Source organism: Desmodus rotundus, chromosome 13 (genome assembly GCF_022682495.2).
Source record: "Desmodus rotundus isolate HL8 chromosome 13, HLdesRot8A.1, whole genome shotgun sequence".
Classification (NCBI taxonomy): Eukaryota; Metazoa; Chordata; class Mammalia; order Chiroptera; family Phyllostomidae; genus Desmodus; species Desmodus rotundus.
Window position 1 is genome coordinate 44,694,297 of NC_071399.1, and position 18,445 is coordinate 44,712,741.

The following is an 18,445-nucleotide window of genomic DNA, read 5'->3' on the forward strand; positions in this document are numbered from 1 at the left end:
ACTGCTGTTTAAGGAACTCTTGTGTAAAGACTGGATGGTGCACCACTGCTGGCTCATGAAGAGGAAGGATGAGGCACACTGCACAGACCATTCAGAGGAGGGCAACAGGGCTCAGGGAGTTAGCAGTCCCCAGAGAGACAATTTAGTGGGGCAGTTGAACTGCCATGAAGAAACTTTGAGAGTGCCCAGCACCCAGACCAGAAAATAGGGAGAAGGTAGTATGTGAGTTGCCCCTAATTAGTTGCCTCCACTGTCCTTCTTCACCAGGCTGGCCCCTTTAATCCATCAAGTATGCCGCACCTCACTAAGAGCACAACTGGTGGATTAAAGGGACCAGACCGGTGCCGAAGGACAGCGGGGGCCCATCAGCACACAGAACACCTGGGCTGGAGGTGGGGTAACTGTGAATATTAAGGGCCTAGACCTGGCCCCTATCCTTCCAAAACCCAGGAAGGGAGAAAAATGAAGCCCAGCCCGCCTCTGCTTGCCTCAGCTAGGAAGACCAGCAGAACTCGCTTGGCAGATTTAAAGTCAGCAGGAGGCTTTTTTTTTTTTTTTGTCTTTCTTTCCCCTTTTTTCCCCCAACTGAGACAATAAGACCTGGAGCTGTGAAAGGTCCAGTAACAGATCCAAAGAGGAAACACAAGGCTAACCCCAACAGTTGAGAAACAGACAAATTTCACTTTGCTATACTACAGAACTTGCATTATATTGTTTATTTGTATTATTAGTTTTTCATTATTTTTACTTCTTTAATTATGTTAGTGTTTTTTTATTTCTCTTCTTTCTATTTAGATTTCTTCCTTTTATTTGTTTCTTTAATTGCATTATTTGACTGGTTTTCCTCATTCTTTTTCATATTGTATTTTAATTTTCCTTCTTTCACTTCACTCAGGTTCCAATAACACAATACACTTGGTCATGTACTTTCTATTCTTCTTATTCAAATCATATATTTCTTGTCATATTATTTTTGTTCCAGTACTATTGTAAATAATTGTTTTTCCATACAGTTATAATACTACGCAACATCTGATCTTAGCCCATTTCACTATCTTCCTGAAATTTATTACTGTGGTGGTTAACTCTATTCTTTCCCACACTAAGCCTACTTTCTAGTCTTTACTCTCACTATATATCATCATCTAACCTTGCACAAGTGCTCTGTTTTCTGAATTCACCTCACAATCCTCCCCTCTAACAAGAGTCATATCTCCTTTTCACCTTTTATACAAAGTGACTAGTTGGGTGAAATATCACAGTTAATGCTATAATTATCCAGGATCTCCTATCTCTTCTCTACTTGTTAGTACTCTAAATCTTATGGAATACTCTCTGGCTGTCTTGATCCATTTTTTTGCCTTGCCCCTGACACTGATCGCACACAAGATTAGGTGGGAGCTGTGAATACAAATATACCTGCTGGAGGAGAGAACTCACCAATAAAAAAAACGCCAACAGGGAAAAACCCAAGTACAACAAGAGAGCCCACATAAACAGAAGAAAGGGCAACCCCAGAACATCTGGAAAAAGAGATCAAAGAGACCACACCACTGAATCCCATAGATTTCCTACCATGGAATTTCACCCTACAAAGACAGCTAGTGAAGCAGAGCACCAGGAATAGCAGAAACAAAAACAAAGAGTCACCTAAAATGGGGAGACATAAAGAGAGCCATCAATCAAAAGGAATGGAAGACTTCCCACTAAAGCAGCTAAATGAAATGGAGGTAAGCAAACTAGCAGAGAATTCAAATAATGGTTATAAGGATGCTTAAGGAACTCACAGACAACTACAAGGAACTGAGAGAGAACTACAACAATGTGAAAAAGGAAATAGAAACTATGAGCAAAAACCAGGAAGAAACAGACAAGTAAAATTTTGGAAATAAAAACACTCTAGAAGGAATTACAGGCAGGCTGGATGAAGCAGAGGACAGAATTACAGAGCTATAAGACAATGTGGAAAGAAACACCCAGGTAAAGTAGATACACACAAAAAGACTAAAAAATATGAAGATAGCTTAAAGATAACATGATACACAACAACATTGAAACCATAGGAATACCAGAAGGAGATAGAAGATGGCGGCAAGATAGGTGGGAGTGGAGTCCACTTCCTCTCAACACCAGTGAAATACCTAGATGATCTGAGGAGCAGAGCGAACAGCCAACACTATTCCAGCATATATGAAGATCAGAGAACAAAGATAGAGGACACTGAAAGATCAGACTGTAAGAAGAGTGCTTAAGGACAACAAGGTCCCTGGGACCAGCGCGGGGACCAGGGTGGCTGAAGCCCCAGCCGGGGCGCAGGATCTGCTGCAGGATTCTTGGGAGAGAGCCAGGCTGGGCTGTGTGAGCAGCCAGGAGCTTGTTTGGACCAGAGGGGCTTGAATAGGAAGAATTTCTTAAAAAGGAAAAGAAAATAGAGGCACGCAGCAGCTAGTTAGAGAACTCTCAGCAGCAGCCTCTGCCTCTGGTGCCCCTCCCCCCTCAGCCCCTGGACTGTGAACGCAGAAAAGCAGCCCCAGCTCTCACCTGAAGCCTGGCTGGCGGGCACCCAGATTAGTGGACTGGGGGCCCACAACTGAAACTCCAGGTGAGCCCGCGCCCTGATAAGCGGCCCGGCTGCCTGGGCACCAGACCCAAAGTGCCCCAGTGGGCGCGTACCCCCATCAGTGGCCTGGGGCCCACACCTGAAACCCTGGGTGGGCGCGCGCCCTGATAAGCGGCCCAGCTGCCTGGGCGCAGAGACAAAAAGCGCCTGGATGGGCACGCACACCTAAAACCCCAACTGGGCGCCCACACCTGAAACCTCCGGTGCTTGCGCAACTGGATCAGTGGCTGGCTGCCCCCACGCACACACCCAAAGTGGGGGATCGGAAATAAACCCAGGCCCAAAGACGAGTTCCGCCACACAACCTGATCAAGGGCCTGGCTGCCAGCAGGAGACCACACCCAAAAGCCCAGGTTCTGAAAAATTCCTACCTGGCCCCTGCACACAGAACCCTGCAGGGCCTACCGGCTCTCTAGGAGGAAGGCAGAACGCCCAGTGGAGGGGAGCTGCAGGGCTAGAGGAGACTGCATTCCCCAGAAAGACTCCACCCAGTAGGGGGCTGAACTACCCAATAGCAGCACCGAGAGCCCCTAATATCTAAGACAGCAAAGAACAAGAACGTGGAATGTGAGTTGCCCCTAACTAGTGCAACTCAAGGACAGTACAGCTGGTGAACTAAAGGCCTAGTGGGGAGCAGAAGGACACTGAGGAACTGGATTGGCTGAACAACAGTGAAGAGTGTGGCTCAGGAAGGGAGAAAAGAGAACCAATCCTTCCAACCACCCCCTGCTGTTCCATAGACAGGAAGACTAGCAGAACTAACCTGACCGGTTTAAAGCCAGCAGAAGACTTTTTTTTTCTCTTTCCTCCTTTCCCCCTGAATTCTTCCTTTCATTTTGTCCTTCTTTCTTTTTTTTTATTCCTTCTTCCATTCCATCCTTTACCGTTTTTATTCCTTCTTCCTGCCATCTTTTATTTATTCTTTTGTTTCAATTTTTGTCGAAATTCCTTCTTATCATGCCTCAGATCTTTCTTTATTCCTTCTTCCTTCCATCCTTTCCTTTTCTATACCCTTATTCCCTCCTTCCCTTTTTTTTTTTTTTTTTTGCCCCCATTCCTCTTTTCCCCACAGGTGAGAAAAGAAAACCTGGAGTGCTGAAAAGACCAGAGTTAGACCGTGTTACAACCATAAACGTCAGCTCAAGACCAGTGAGCACAGGAGATTAAGGAGACAGCACCACTGAATCCCACTAGCATTCCACCATAGAAGTTCATACCATAAACCCACGGAGTCAGAATAGATCAATTTAAGAAGCAGAGGCTAACAAGAAGAGTCTCACAAACAATGGGAAGACAAAGAAAAAATCCTCAAATGAAAGGAAAGAAGGAAGCCTCAGAAACAATGCTAACTGAAAAAGAGGCAAGTCAACTATCACATACTGAGTTCAAAGCAATGGTCATCAGGAAGCTCACTGAGCTCTCTGAGCTCAAAGAGAACTACCAGAAACTACAAGGAAACTACAATGAACTCACTGGAAACTATATCAACATGAAAAAGGAAATAGAAACTATCAACAAGGGCAAAGAGGAAATGAAGAATACAATTTCTGAATTGAAGAACACAGTAGAAGGAATGAAAAGAAGACTTGATGAAGCAGAGGATCGGATCAGCGAGCTGGAGGACAAAGTAGAAAAAAACACCCAGAAAGAGCAAGAAAAGGAAAAGAGGCTCAGAAGGAATGAAGAGGGATTAAGGGAAATGCAGGACAACATGAACCATAACAATATCCATATAATAGGAATACCAGAAGGAGAAGAGGAAGAGCAAGGGATAGAAACCTGTTTGAAAAAGTAATGATGGAAAATTTCCCTAATCTGATGAGAGAAAAAGTCACCCAAATCCAGGAAACACAGAGAGTCCCAAGCAAGAGGAACCCAAAGAAGCCCACTGCAAGACACATCATAATTAAAATGGCAAAATTCCAAGACAAAGAAAGAATATTAAAGGCAACAAGGGAAAAAAAAGGAAGTAACATAGAAGGGAGTCCTGATAAGTTTAGCAACTGACTTCTCAATGGAAATGCTCCAAGGCAGAAGAGAATGGCAAAAAATATTCCAAGCAATAAGGAGAGACCTGCAATCAAGACTACTTTACCCAGCAAGGCTCTCAATCAAGATAGAAGACCAAATAAAGAGTTTCCCAGACTAAAGAAGTCTAAAAGAACACACTTCCACTAAACCAGCTCTGCAAGTGATGATAAAGGGACTGCTTTAAGGAAAGGAAGGAAAAGAGAAAGACAGAGGAACACAGGGAGGAAAAAATGGCAATGAATAACTACCTATCAATAATAACCTTAAACGTAAATGGATTAAATGCTCCAATCAAAAGACATAGAATACCTGAATGGATAAGAAAATATGCCCACACATATGCTGCCTACAAGAGACCCATCTCAGGACAAAAGACTTACACAGAGTGAAAGTGAAGGGCTGGAAACAAATTTTCCCAGCAAAGGCACAGGAAAAAAAGCAGGGGTAGCAATACTCATATCAGACTTCAAAAGAAGGGCCATAAAGAGAGACCCAGAAGGTCACTTCATAATACTAAAAGGAAGAATCCACCAAGAAGACATAAACAGTGTAAATATATATGCTCCCAAAATAGGAGCACCCAAACATATAAAGAAAATCTTAGAGGACTTCAAGAAAGATATTGACAGCAACACAGTTAGAGTAGGGGACTTTAACACCCCACTATCAAAAACGGACGGGTCTTCCAAACAAAATATCAACAAGGATATTGTGTCACTTAACAATACCCTAGAGGAAATGGACTTAACTGATATGTATAGAGCTTTTCATCCCAAAGAAGCAAAATACACATTCTTTTCAAGTGTACATGAAAGTTTTTCAAAGACAGACCACATGATGGGACACAAAGCAGGCCTCAACAAATTCAAGAAAACTGAAATCATATCAAGCATTTTCTCTGACCACAAGGGACTGAAACTAGAAACCAACTACAAAGGAAAAAAACCCAAACACTCAAAATCATGGAGACTGAATAGCATGCTATTAAACAAGGAATGGGTCAAGAACGAGATTAGGGAAGAAAACAAAAACTTCCTGGAAACAAATGAAAATGAACTCACAACAACCCAAAACCTATGGGACACAGCAAAGGCAGTCCGGAGAGGGAAGTTCATAGCAATACAGGCCTACCTTAAGAAGATAGAAACAGTTCAAACAAACAACCTAACCCTACGCCTACAAGAATTGGAGGAACAACAACAAAGACAGCCCAGAGCAAGCAGAAGGAAGGAAATAAGCAGTTTAGAGCACAGTTAAATGACATAGAGACTAAAAGTAGAATTCTAAGGATCAATGAATCCAGGAGCTGGTTCATTGAAAAGATAAACAAAATTGACAAGCCTTTAAGTAGGCTCATCAAGAAAAAAAGAGAGAGGATCCAAATAAACACAATTAGAAATGAAAGAGGAAAGATGACAACTGATACCACAGAAATACAAAGGATTGTAAGAAATTACTACAAAGAACTGTATGCCAAGAAATTTGAAAACCTAGGTGAAATGGACACATTTCTAGAAAAATATAATCTTCCAAAACTGAATGAGGAGGAAGCAGAAAATCTGAACAGACCAATAACAGCAGACGAAATTAAAGCAGTATCAAAAAATTCCCAACACACAAAAGCCCTAGACCAGATGGTTTTACAGGAGAATTCTACAAAGCATTTCAGGAAGTGCTAACCCCTATCCTCTACAGAGTGTTGGAAAAAATCCAAACTGATGGAAGACTCTCAAACTCTTTTTATGAAGCCAGCATCATCCTAATCCCAAAACCAGGTAAAGACACAACAAAGAAAGAAAGCTTCAGGCCAGTATTGCTGATGAACATACGCACTAAAATTCTCAACAAAATACTGGCAAACAACATACAGCAATACTGAAAAAGATCATCCACCATGACCAAGTGGGATTCATCCCAGGGATGCAAGGATGGTACAATATTCGCAAACCAGTGAACATAATACATCACATCAACAACAGCAAAGACAAAAATCACATGATCATATCAATAAATGTGGAAAAAGCATTTGATAAGATACAGCACACATTTCTGCTAAAAACCACTCAGCAAAGTGGGAATAAAGGGAGAATTCCTCAACATAAAAAAGTCCATATATGAGAGACGTACAGCCAACATCATACTCAATGGACAAAAACTTAGAGCCTTCCCACTAAGATCAGGAACAACACGAGGATGCCCTCTCTCACCACTCCTATTCAACATAGTATTGGAAGTCCTAGCCACAGCAATCAGACAAGAAAAAGAAATAAAACGCATCCAAATTGGAAAGGAGGAAATGAAACTGTCACTGTTTGCAGATGACATGATAGTGTACATGGAAAATCCTATAGACTCCACCACAAAACTACTCTACCTAAGAAATAAATTTGGCAAAACATCTGGATACAAGTCAATACTCAGAAATCAAAGGCATTCTTCTACACCAACAATGAAACATCAGAGACAGAAATCAGGAAAAAAATCCCATTTGACATAGCAACAAGAAAAATGAAGTACCTAGGAATAAACCTAACCAAGGAGGTAAAAGACCTGTACTCAGAAAACTACACAACACTGAAGAAAGAAATTAAGGAAGACACAAACCAATGGAAGCATGTACCATGCTCATGGATTGGAAGAATTAACATCATCAAATGGCCATACTACCCAAAGCAATTTATAGATTCAATGCAATCCCTATTAGAGTACCCATGACATATTTCACAGATATAGATCAAACATTTCAGAAATTTATATGGAGCCATAAACGACCCCAAATAGCTGTAGCAATTTTGAGGAAGAAGAACAAAGCAGGAGGGATCACAATACCTGATATCCAACTGTATTACAAGGCCACTGTCATCAAAACATCCTGGTAGTGGCATAAAAACGGGCACATAGACCAATGGAACAGAACAGAGAGCCCAGAAATAAACTCAGGCTTTTATGGTCAATTAATATTTGACAAAGGAGGCAGGAGCATAAAATGGAGCAAAAACAGCCTCTTCAACAGATGGTCTTGGGACATCTGGACAGGTACATGCAAAAAAATGAAACTCGATCACCAACTTACACCATACACAAAAATAAATTCAAGGTGGATAAAAGACTCAAATATAACTCGTAACACCATAAAAGTCCTAAAGGAAAACATTGGCAGGAATATCTCAGACATTCCACGCAGCAACGTCCTCACAGACACATCCCCTAAAGCAAGGGACATAAAGGAAAGAATAAACAAATGGGACCTCATCAAAATAAAAAGCTTCTGCATGGCTAAAGAAAACAGCACCAAATTACAAAGAGAACCAACAGTATGGGAAAACATATTTGCCAATGATACCTCGGACAAGGGCCTGATCTCCAGAATATATAAAGAACTCACATGACTCCACTCTAGGAAGACAAACAACCCAATGAAAAAATGGGCAAAGGACTTGAACAGACACTTCTCCAAGGAAGACATACAGAGGGCCCAGAGACATATGAAAAGATGCTCAGTATCACTAGCCATCAGAGAGACGCAAATTAAAACCACAATGAGGTAGCATCTCATACGAGTCAGAGTAGCCAACATAAACAAATCCACAAACAAATGTTGGAGAGGATGCGGAGAAAAGGGAACCCTAGTGCAGTGTTGGTGGGAATGCAGACTGGTGAGGCCACTGTGGAAAACAGTATGGGATTTCCTCAGAAAACTAAAAATGGAACTGCCCTTTGACCCAACAATTCCGCTGCTGGGATTATACCCCAGGAGCCCTGAAACACCAATCCAAAAGAACCTGTGCACCCCAATGCTCATAGCAGCACAATTTACAATAGCCAAGTACTGGAAGAAACCTAAGTGACCACCAGGAAACGAGTGGATCCAAAAACTATGGTACATTGACACAATGAAATTCTATGCAGCAGAGAGAAAAAAGGAGCTTATAGCCTTTGCAACAGCATGGATGGAACTGGAGAGCATTATGCTAAGTGAAATAAGCCAGGCGGTGAGGGACAAATACCATATGATCTTACCTTTAACTGGAACATAATCAATAGAAGAAAAAAGCAAACAACATATAATCAGAGACACTGAAGTTAAGAACAATCTAACAATAGCCAGGGGGGAGTGGGTTGGGGACAGTGGGAATAGGGAATTACAGGAACTACTGTAAAGGACACAAGGACAAAATCAAGGGGGAGGGTGGAGTTGGGGGAGGGAGGTTGGTTCAGCTGGGGTGCGGTGGAGGAATGGGAGAAAGGGCATACAGCTCTAATTGAATAACAATAAAAATTAAAAAAAATTTTAAGATGTAACTCCAGAAAAAAAAAAAAAAGAAATCATAGGAATACCAGAAGGAAAAGAAAAGGAGCAAGGGATGGAAGCCCTGTTTGAAAAAATAATGACAGAAAACTTTCTGTTTTTGGAGAGGGAAAAAACTATGCAAGCTAAGGAAGCACAGACAGTCCCAATCAAGATGAACACAAAGAAGCCTCCTCCAAGACATATCATAATTCAAATGACAAGTTTAAAGATAAAAAGTGAATCTTAAAAGCAGGATAGGGGAAATGAGAAGTAACATACAAAGGGGCTCTGATAAGGCTAGCCAGTGACTTCTCAACGGCAACACTCCAATCCAGGAGAGAACTGGAAGACAAATTCCAAGCAATGAAGAGCAAAGGCATACAACTAAGACTACTCTACTCAGCAAGGCTGTCAATTAAAATGGAAAGTGAAATAAGTAGTTTCCCAGAAAAAGGAAGGCTGAAAGAATATAACTCCACCCAAGTAGCCCTACAAAATATGCTAAAGGGACTACTATAAAAAGAGGAAGGAGGAGAGAACCAAGATGGCGGCGTAGGTAGACACACTGCGCCTCCTCGCACAACCAGTACTGACAGAGAATCTAACAGCAAGGGGGTCCGACACCAAGGAAATAAAAAATAAACATTCATTCAAACCGGTACGAGAGGCGGAGACGGGCACCGGGGTGGAGAGGACTCGAGTGGCTGTGGCGGGAACGAGACTGGCAGAGTGGGGGACAAATGGTGCAGGCAGTCCAAGCACTAGCAGACTCTGCGGCCCCAAATTCCCGCACAGATAAACCGAGAGGGCCAGACTCACAGTGGCGGAGAGTGGGGCAGGCAGAGCAGTGGGTAGCACCCCGCGGCCCCACATTCGCGCATAGATAAACCGGACGAATGGCGGGGAGCAAAGCAGACCTTGCAACCCAGGGCTGCAGCTGGGGGAAATAAAGCCTCAAACCTCTGATTGAAAACACCCCTGGGGGTTGGGGCAGCAAGAGGAGAGACTCCCAGCCTACAGGAGAGGTCGTTGGAGAGACCCACAGGGGCCTAGAGTGTGCACAGGCCCACCCACAAGGAAATCAGCACAAGAACGGCCCAGTTTGATTGTGGGTAGCAGAGTGAAAGACTGAAATCCGGAGGAGAGTGAAGCGGGCGCCATTGCTCCCTCTCGGCCCCTCCCCCATGTACAGCGTCACAGCGCAGCAACCAGCATTACCCCGCCCCAGGAACACCTAAGGCTCCGCCCCTTAAAGTAACAGATCCATCAAGACAAAAAAAAAAAATGGCCCTATAGACAGAACACATCAAAGCTCCAGAAAAAATACAAATAAGTGAGGAAGAGATATCGGATGCACAGTTCAAAACACTGGTTATCAAGATGCTCACAGAATTGGTTGAATCTGTTCAAAAACCAGATGAAAAAATGAAGCCTATGCTAAGAGAAACAAAGGAAAATGTACAGGGAACCAATAGTGATGAGAAGGAAACTGGGACCCAAATTAACGGTGTGGACCAGAAGGAAGAAAGAAACATCCAACCAGAAAAGAATGAAAAAACAAGAACTCGGAAAAATGAGGACAGGCTTAGGAACCTCTAGGACATCTTGAAACATTCCAACATCCGAATTATAGGGGTGCCAGAAGGAGAAGAGGAAGAACAAAAAATTGAAAACTTATTTGAACAAATAATGAGGGAGAACTTCCCTATTCTGGCAAAGGAAATAGACTTCCAGGAAGTCCAGGAAGCTCAGAGAGTCCCAAAGAAGCTGGACCCAGAGAGGAACACACCAAGGCACATCATAATTACATTACCCAAGATTAAACACAAGGACCTACATCCAATATTACTGTATCCAGCAAAGCTATCATTTAGAATGGAAGGGAAGATAAAGTGCTTCTCAGATAAGGTCAAGTTAAAGAAGTTCATCATCACCAAGCCCTTATTATATGAAATGTTAAAAAGAGTTACCTAAGAAAAAGAAGATAAAAAATAGGAACAGTAAAAATGACAGCAAACTCACAGTTATTAACGACCACACCTAAAACAAAAACAAGAGCAAACTAGGCAAACAACTGGAACAGGACAGAACCATAGAGATGGAGATCACATGGAGGGTTGTCAATAGGGGAGTGGGAGGGGGATGGGGGGGAAGGTTCAGAGAATAAGTAGCATAGATGATAGGTGGAAAATAGACAGGGGGAGGGTAAGAATAGTGTAGGAAATGTAGAAGCCAAAGAACTTATAAGTATGACCCATCGACATGAACTGTAGGGGGGGAATGTGGGAGGGAGGGGGTGGACAGGATGGAGTGGAGTGGGGGGGGGAATGGGACAACTGTAATAGCATAATCAATAAATATATTAAAAAAAAAGAAGAGGAAGGAAAAAAGTGAGAGAAAGGAACACAGGTGCAAAGGTGGAAAATGAATATACCTACCAAAAATAACCCTTAAATGTTAATGGACTAAATGCCCAATAAAAAAACAGAGAGTATCTGAATGGATTAGAAAAATTTACCCACATGTATGCTGCCTAGAAGGGACGCACTGCAGAAAAAAAAAGTACAAAGACTGAAAGTGAAGGGTTGGAAAAAATATTCCAAGCAAATGGACATGGAAAAAAAGCCAGGGCAGCAATTCTCATATCAGATAAAATACACTTCAAAACAAAAGTTTGGAAGCAACACAATTATAGTAGGGGATTTTAATATACCACTGTCAAAAATAGATAGATATTAAGTGAAATAAGCCAGATGGTGAGGGACAAATACCATAGGATATCACCTTTAACTGAAACCTAATCAAGAAAAGAAAAAAAGCAAACAAAATATAACCAGAGACATTGAAGTTAAGAACAATCTAACAATAGCCAGGGGGGAGTGGGGTGGGGACAGTGGGAAGAGGGGATTACAGGAACTACTATAAAGGACACATGGACAAAATCAAGGGGGAGGGTGGAGGTGGGGAGGGAGGTGGGTTCAGCTGGGCTGGGGTGGAGGGATGGGGAGAAAAGGCATACAGCTGTAATTGAATAACAATAAAATTTTTTTAAAAATGAAAAAAATAGAAACTATCAACAAAGGCCAGAGGAAATGAAGAATACAATTTCTGAACTGCAGAACACAGTAGAAGGAATCAAAAGCAGGCTTGATGAAGCAGAGGGTCAGATCAGCGAACTGTAGGACAAGGTAGAAAAAAACACCCAGATTGAGCAAAAAAGGAAAAGAGGATCAGAAAGAATGAAGAGGGGTTAAGGGAAATGCAGGATAACATGAAACGCAATAATATCCATATAATAGGGATACCAGAAGGAGAAGAGGAAGAGCAAGGGATAGAAAACCTATTTGAAAAAGTAATAATGGAAAATTTCCCTAATTAGATGAAACAAAAAGTCACACAAATCCAGGAATCCGAGAGAGTCCCAATCAAGAGGAACCCAAAGAGGCCCACTGCAAGACACATCATAATTAAAATGGCAAAATTCCAAGACAAAGTAAGAAGGCAGCAAGGGAAAAAAAAGGAAGTAACATAGAAGGGAGCCCCAATAAGGTTAGTAACTGACTTCTCAATGGAAACGCTCCAAGCTAGAAGAGAATGGCAAAAAATATTCCAAGTAATGAGAACCAGAGGCCAGCAACCAAGACTACTTTACCCAGCAAGGCTCTCAATCAAGATAGAAGGCCAAATAAGGAGTTTCCCAGACTAAAGAAGTCTAAAAGAATATACCTCCAACAAACCAGCTCTGCAACAGATGCTAAAGGGGCTTCTGTAAGGAAAGGAAGGAAAACAGAGAAAGAGGGAAGAACCCAGGTACAAAGAATCGGTAATGAATAACTACCTATTGATAATAACCTTAAACGTAAATGGATTAAATGCTCCAATCAAAAGACATAGAATAACTGAATGGGTAAGAAAGCATGACCCACACATATGCTGCCTACAAGAGACCCACCTCAGAATAGAAGACCTACACAGACTGAAAGGGAAGGGCTGGAAACAAATTTTCCAAGCAAATGGACAGGAAAAAAAAGCAGGGGTAGCAATACTCATATAAGACAAGATACACTTCAAAAAAAGGGCCATAAAGAGAGACCCAGAAGGTCACTTCATAATACTAAAAGGAAGAATCCACTGAGAAGACATAAACATTGTAAATATATATGCTCCCAAAATAGGAGCACCCAAATATATAAGGAAAATCTTGGAGGACTTCAAGAAAGATATTGACAGCAACACAATTATAGTAGGGGATTTTAATACCCCACTGTCAAAGATGGAGAGATCTTCTAAACAAAATATCAACAAAGATATTGTGGCATTGAACAAGGCTTTGGATGAAATGGACTTAACTGATATATATAAAGCCTTTCATTCCAAAGAAGCAAAATACACATTCTTTTCAAAGGCACATGGAACTTTTTCAAAGATAGACCACATGATAGGACACAAAACAAGCCTCAACAAATTCAAGAAAACTGAAATCATATCAAGCAATTTCTCTGACCATAAGGGACTAAAATTACACACAAATCCAAAGGAAGAAACCCCAAAACAAAAAAAAAACCATGGACATTGAATAGCATGCTATTAAACAATGAATGGGTGAAAATGATATCAGAGAAGAAATCAAAAAGTTTCTGGAAACAAAGGAAAATGAACTCACAACAATCCAAAACCTATGGGACACAGCAAAGGCAGTCCTGAGACAGAAGTTTATAGTGACACAGGCCTACCTAAAAAGAATAGAAACAGGTCAAATAAACAACCTAACCATACACCTACAAGAACTCGAGGAACAACAACAAAGACAAGACAGACCAAGTAGAAGGAAGGAAATACCCAAGATCCGAGCAGAACTAAACGACATAGAGACTAAAAGCATAATTGTAAGGATCAACGAATCCAGGAGTTGGTTCTTTGAAAAGATAAACAAAATCGACAAGCCCTTAAGCAGGCTCATCAGGAAAAAAAGAGAGAAGACCCAAATGAACACAATCAGAAATGAGAGAGGAGAGACTACAACGGATACCACCGAGATACAAATGATTGTAAGAAATTACTATGAAAAACTGTATAATAGAAAATTTGAAAACCTAGATGAAATGGACAAATTTCTAGAAAAATATAACCTTCTAAAACTCAATGAGGAAGAAGAACAAAGCCTGAACAGACCAGTAACGCCAGATTAAATTGAAACAATAATCAAAAAGCTTCCAAGACACAAAACCCTGGACTAGAAGGTTTCACAGGAGAATTCTACAGAGCATTTAAGGGGGAGCTAACCGCCATCCTCCACAGATTATTTCAAAAAATTCAAGAAAATGGAAGACTCCCAAACTCGTTTTACGAAGCCTGCATCATCCTAATCCCCAAAACAGATAAAGACATAACAAAGAAAGAAAATTTCAGGCCAATATCATTGATGAACATAGACGCTAAAATTCTCAACAAAATATTGGCAAACCGCATCCAGCAATACATTAAAAAGATCATACACCATGATCAAGTGGGATTCATCCCAGGGATACAAGAATGGTACAATATTCGCAAATCAATAAACAAATGCACCACGTAAAAGCAAACACAAAAACCACTTGATCATATCAACAGATGGGGAAAAAGCATTTGATAAGGTACAGCACCCATTTATGATAAAAACCCGCAACAAAGTGGGAATAGAGGGAGCATTCCTCAACATCATAAAGGCCATATATGACAGACCTACAGCCAACATCATACTCAATGGACAAAAACTTAGAGCTTTCCACTAAGCTCAGGAACAAGACAAGGATGCCCTCTCTCACCACTCCTATTCAACATAGTATTGGAAGTCCTAGCCACAGCAATCAGACAAGAAAAAGAAATAAAACGCATCCAAATTGGAAAGGAGGAAATGAAACTGTCACTGTTTGCAGATGACATGATAGTGTACATGAAATATCCTACAGAGACCACCAAAAAACTACTTGACCTAAAATGAATTTGGTAAAACAGCTGGATACAAAGTCAATACTAAGAAATCAATGGAATTCCTGTACACCAACAATGAAACTGCAGAAACAGAAATCAGGAAAAAAATCCCATTTGATATAGCAACAAGAAAAATGAAGTACCTAGGAATAAACCTAACCAAGGAGGTAAAAGACCTTTACTCAGAAAACTGCACAACACTGAAGAAAGAAATTAAGGAAGACACAAACAAATGGAAGCATGTGCCATGCTCATGGATTGGGAGAATTAACATCATCAAAATGGCCATACTACCCAAAGCAATTTATAGATTCAATGCAATCCCTATTAGAGTACCCATGACATATTTCACAGATATAGAACAAACATTTCAGAAATTTATATGGAACCATAAATGACCCCGAATAGCTGCCGCAATTTTGAGAAAAAAGAACAAAGCAGGAGGGATCACAATACCTGATATCAAACTGTATTACAAGGCACTGTAATCAAAACAGCCTGGTACTGGCATAAAAACCAATGGAACAGAACAGAGAGTCCAGAAATAAACCCAAGTCTTTATGGTCAATTAATATTTGACAAAGGAGGCAGGAGCATAAAATGGAGCAAAAATAGCCTCTTCAACAAATGGTGTTGAAAGATATGGACAGCTACGTGCAAAAAAATGACACTCAGTCACCAACTTACACCATACACAAAAATAAATTCAAGATGGGTTAAAGACTTAAATATAAGTCGTAACACCATAAAGGTCCTAGAGGAAAACATTGGCAGGAAAATCTCAGACATTCCACACAGCAACATCCTCACAGACATGTCCCCTAATGCAAGGGACATAAAGGAAAGAATAAACAAATGGGACCTCATCAAAATAAAAAGCTCTGCATGGCTAAAGAAAACAGCATTAAAATGAAAACAGAACCAACATTTTGGGAAAACATATTTGCTAATGATACCTCAGACAAGAATCTTATCTCCAAAATATATAAAGAATTCACACGACGCTACTCCAGGAAGACAAACAACCCAATTAGAAAATGGGCAAAGAACTTGAACAGACACTTCTCCAAGGAAGACATACAGAGGGCCCAGAGACATATGAAAAGATGCTCAGCATCACTAGCTATCAGAGAGATGCAAATTAAAATCACAATGAGGTGCCATCTCACACCAGTCAGAGTGGCCAATATAAACAAATCCACAAACACATGTTGGAGAGGATGTGGAGAAAAGGGAACCCTAGTGCACTATTGGTGGGAATGCAGACTGGTGAGGCCACTGTGGAAAACAGTATGGAATTTCCTCAGAAAACTAAAAATGGAACTGCCTTTTGACCCAGCAATTCCACTGCTGGGATTATATCCTAAGGTCCCCGAATCACCAATCCAAAAGAACCTATGCACCCCAATGTTCATAGCAGCACAATTTACAATAGCCAAGTACTGGAAGCAAGCTAAGGGCTCATCAGCAAATGAATATATCCAAAATCCATGGTATATTTAAACATTGGACTTCTACGCAGCAGAGAGAAAGAAGGAACTTATATCCTTTGCAACAGCATGGTTGGAACTGGAGAGCATTATGCTAAGTGAAATAATCCAGGTGGTGAGGGAAAAATACCATATGATCTCACCTTTAACTGGAACATAATCAACAAAAGAAAAAAGCAAACTAAATATAACCAGAGACATTGAAGTTACGAGCAATCTAGCAATAACCAGAGTGGAGTGGGGAGGGGACAGTGGGGAGAGGGGTTTTGAGGAACTTCTAAAAAGGACACGTGGACAACACCAAGGGGGAGGGTTGAGGCAGGGTAGGGAGGTCGGTTTGTCTGGGGTGGGGTGTAGGAATGGGGAGAAAATGCAGATAACTGTAACTGAACAGCACTATAAAAACATGAACACTCCCCTTGAAAAAAATGAACAAATAGAAATCTCTCAGTTTGTGCAAAATGCTATAAAAATATAGAATACTCATGAATGATCTGGGAGAGAAGGTGCCAGTTTCTGTCCAATAGTCTGAAAAGACCTCTCTGTAAAGGTGATATTTGAGCTAAATGGCAGGAGGAGCCAGCCAGCTTTGAATCTGGGAAGTATGTGTGTTCCAGGCAGTGAACAGTAACTGCAAAGCTTCTGAAGTGAGACTTTGGTGGATTTGAGAGAAAATTAATCGTGACTGAAGCACCATGAGTCAGGGTCTGGTAGGAGATGAAAGTGGAGGAAGTTAAGGGTCAGAATATACAGTTATGTGGAAGATGGGAAGGAGTTGAAGTTATATTCTAATAGCAATGGGATGCTGAGGTTTCTGAGCCTTGGTTCCCTCACTTGTAAATGGCAATGTTAATGCTGCTCACCTCATCTATTTGTGAGGATTGTGGTGACTAATATAGATAAAGTATCTGGTACTTTGGTTGTAAAACTTAATCCAGAATTTTTTTTGCATGAGCCAGCAATTCACTATGCAAACTAAAGTTTACGGGAGTTCAGAGGACTCACAGAGAGACCTAGAAGAAATGGAAGCTCAGTTAGTCACTGTCTGTGCCTCTCTTCATATTTACTCTATTTCCTAGCTCTCTCTGCAAGTCTTAATTTCTAGATATCATCATCATCTGATTGGCTCAGCTTCTCAGTGTCTCAATTCTATATGCCTGAGACAGAAAATTGTATGGCCTAACTTTGGTCAGGTACCCATAGGCCAAACAGGTGGCTTTGGAGGGTAGGGTCCTTAAAGATAGATTATGAGTAGATCTACCATGACTGACATGTCTTGTCTATGTGTAAACAAATGCATGTAGATGGAATGAATCTATGTGTATATGACTGGAAGATGAATTAATGAATGATTGATGGATGGATGATACCCAAGCCCAGATTAATTCATTTAGGAAGGAAGTAGATGGGTTGACATGGATTCTCTCTGTGTCAGGGGTTCTTAACCAGAGATTCATAGATGGATTTGAGATTGTCTGAGAACCTCTGAAATCATCTATGAAAATATATATATGTGTCTACATGTATTTTCTGGGAAAAGGGTCCATGGTATTCATTAGATTTCCCAAGAACTTTGTGACCTAAAAAGTTCTAGGATCCTTCCCTATACATTCTTGGGACTTTTGTTATTACTAAATAAGATGCTACTAACATTCTGACATCCTGAAAAGCATACCTTCAAACACACCGAAAAGCAATATGAGCCACAAAAGAATGGTTCCTTGTGGGGGGGCTCTGCGGGCAGAGCCCCCCCGTCCGCCACGGATGAGAATAAATCTACCAAGACATGATCTGCTTGGGGAGGAGAGGTGGCCGATCTCTCAAAGGAGAAGGGCCAAGAGCCTTTTCCTCCATGGGCTTTTATTGGGTTCATTTTTCACAGGAATACAGGTAAAGCTCATCAATCATTGTCAGGCAGTAAGGGTCAAACAACACATAACTTATAGAGAACTTTGAGGGCTTATTCTGAGTTAGGGTCAGTTAGTTAAAGGACTATAAAACTTTGGGAAACAAACTCATTTCAAGCTTGGACCCTTATAATTT